Source organism: Microtus ochrogaster, chromosome 10 (assembly GCF_000317375.1).
Source record: "Microtus ochrogaster isolate Prairie Vole_2 chromosome 10, MicOch1.0, whole genome shotgun sequence".
NCBI lineage: Eukaryota > Metazoa > Chordata > Mammalia > Rodentia > Cricetidae > Microtus > Microtus ochrogaster.
The window spans coordinates 8,890,491-8,893,478 of record NC_022016.1 but is presented as its reverse complement, the minus strand read 5'-3'; the positions used below and the strand labels follow the sequence as shown (position 1 = coordinate 8,893,478).

Sequence of the window (2,988 nt, the reverse complement as noted above, 5' to 3'; positions counted from 1 at the left end):
GGGGGGGGGAGGTGGGGAAGGAGGAAGGCATGAGTGAACCTGAAAAATTGCCAAGTTGCCACAAGGTAGCTCCACTGTAGCTGTGGTGGAGTTTGGCAAAAAGCCACTTAGTAGGTGAAATCAGGCAGGTGGGGGTGGGAGACCTTCTGGGTCATGGACCTTTTGGATCTTTTTTTGGCCCATCCCCATAAGTGTGGAGTTGGGATTCACATGGGCGCCAGATGAAGATGGAAGTCACAAAATAATCTCACACTAACTCCGAATTGGATATAATAAAGGCTTATTTATTTAGGGATAGACTCACCGATCACAGTCCTCTGCACGAAGGGGAACAGGAACCAAATTCAGAAGCCGTGAGTGAGAAAGAGCGCACGCTTTATGTCGGAATTCATAGTATAAGTGGTGTGGTGCCTTAAAGTCTGCTGTCTGAAGGGATTCCTACAGCACTAATAGAAATTCCGTATTTATTGGGGAGGGTTCCCACTTGATACATTTGGACAAACTCACTTCTGCAGGTGATAGTGAACACAAAGCTGTACTAGTGGAGTTCAACCAGCAGTAGTGAGGATGAAGTTCTCATAAATAGGGTTCCCCTCACAGGGCTGGAGAATTGGCTCAATGTTTCCAGACCACACGCTGTTCTTTCAGAGGACCCAGGTTCAGTTTGCAGCACCTAGCCATTTTTCTTACTGAATGTTAGTCCAAGGAAATTTGGAGAAACCGGATATCTTTAACATGATAAACTGTTCTCACTGAGATTGTGTCATTACAATACTTGATACCATTGCTTTTGGGGCCAGAGCATGCCGTCAAACTCGTGTCTAGAGCCTGGATCTACCTCTTGCTAGCTCGTGGTTTCAGCAGTACACTTCTTGCACAGTGACAGTTCCTTGGTAAATATCTGATGAGAGTATGAGCCATTTCCTTGTCTGTAAAACAGGTGTGATTGTGTACTTGTTTACTGATTACACACAGGTTTTAAGAATTGGCACATAATAGGCTTCCATTGATGTTAGGTGTGTGAACCAGCTCCCAAATCATCACACGGAGACTTCTTATTAGTTATGAATGCTTGGCCTAGCTTAGGCTTGTTTCTGGCTAGCTCTTTTGACTTAACCTATCTCTTTATCTTCCTTTTGCCTCAGAGGTTCTTACTTTTCTTCCTTCTGTATTTCTTACTTTAACTGCTTCTTGTGTCTGCTGACTGATGGCTGCCTGGCCTCTAACCCTGGATGTATCCCTTGCTCTCTCCTCATTTTGTGTTCTTGCTACTCCCTTGAGTCTAGGTTTCTCCTCTTGTTTATTCTCTTTGCCTCTCAACTCTATCTATCCTTTTCCTGCCTCGTTATTGGCCATTCAGCTCTTTATTAGATCAGTCAGGTGTGTTAGGCAGGCAAGGTGAAACAGCAACACCTCTTTTCATAATTGAACAAATGCAGCGGAAACAAATGTAACACACCTTTACACAGTTCACATAATATTCTGAAGTATGATCAAATGTAACACACCTTTACACAGCTCACATAATATTCTGAAGTATGATCAAATGTAACACACCTTTACACAGCTCACATAATATTCTGAAGTATGATCAAATGTAACACACCTTTACACAGCTCACATAATATTCTGAAGTATGATCAAATGTAACACACCTTTACACAGCTCACATAATATTCTGAAGTATGATCAAATGTAACACACCTTTACACAGCTCACATAATATTCTGAAGTATGATCAAATGTAACACATCTTTGTCTAATTAAAATAATATTGCAAGCCTTTAATTCTAGCACTTGGGAGGCAGAGGCAGGCGGATCTCTGTGAGTTCAAGGCCAGCCTAGTCTACAAGAACTAGTTCCAGGACAGGCTCCAAAGCTACAGAGAAACCCTGTCTCAAAAAACCAAAAAAAAAAAAAAAGTGATGTCATCATTCTAAGGAGCATAGAAACCAACACCATCCAAACACAAGGAATGAGAAGGCAGATGTGACACATCAAAAAGGGAGGCCCTAATATTCAGAAAACTTCTAAAAGTGATGTCGAAATTGACAAGAGTGTGTTGAGGGCCTAGAGCGATGGTTCAGTGGTCAGGAGCCCTGGTTCCTCTTTAGAGGACCCCAGTTTGATTCCCAGCACCCACATGGCAGCTCGCGACCATCTGTACCTCCAGTACCGAGGAGTCGATGCTCTCTTCTGGCCTCCATGAGCACCAGGCTTGCACATGGTACAAAGATAACATGCAGATAAAACACCCATACACATAAAGATAAATTATTTTTAAGTACGTTGATTAACCTAAGGGCACTTTTCAGTTTTGGGTAGGTGTGTACCAGAGGATTCTGGGTCCCCAGGGTGCTTGGAGTAAGATACACAGGAGATCCTCAGTGGGCACAATGAGAACCAAGTTGAAGTGAAGCCAGCTTGCTTATCTTTTTGCTGTCTCACTGAAGCCTAGCCCGTTTCTGTCTGAGTCTACATTCCTCAGAGGAATGCATGGTTTTACCACACTCCAGAGTGTAAGGAAAAGCCAGCTAATGGTTATGGATTTGGTTTTCTTTTTGGCAATTTAAACTTTTTCTGAAACTCTTCTGAAAGTGAGCCTACCCTGAGTATCCTTCCTTTTCCTAATATTGCTTCCATTTGATCTTTCATTCTGATTTAAAATTAGTTGAAAGTTTGTGCAATCAAGGCTTAAATCAATTCCACTCTCCCACATGTGTCCATGTGCGTGGGTGTGGGGTATCAGTGTGCATGCTTCATTCCTTCTAGGAAGGGGTTAAGAGGATTGTAGCGCCATATAATTCAACGCTGATCCTGATGGCATACAAGAAATTTGAAGCTGCGTATTAACAGAGAGATGACAAGTCTTTATGTGAAGATGATTAACCCTCCACCCTTTCCTGTGACCCTCCTCCCTTTCCTGTGAACTTCCTCCCTTTCCTGTGACATTCCCCCTTTCCTGTGACCCTCCTCCCTTTCCTGTGA

At 43.0% G+C, this 2,988-nt stretch overlaps 1 protein-coding gene across 3 annotated transcripts in view; it reads left to right on the top strand.

The window, feature by feature from the left end:
• Kiaa1958 (KIAA1958 ortholog) overlaps window positions 1-2,988 on the top strand; it is a 187,211-nt gene that overhangs the window by 165,723 nt on the left and 18,500 nt on the right. The gene's annotated exons all lie outside the window — the stretch shown is intronic.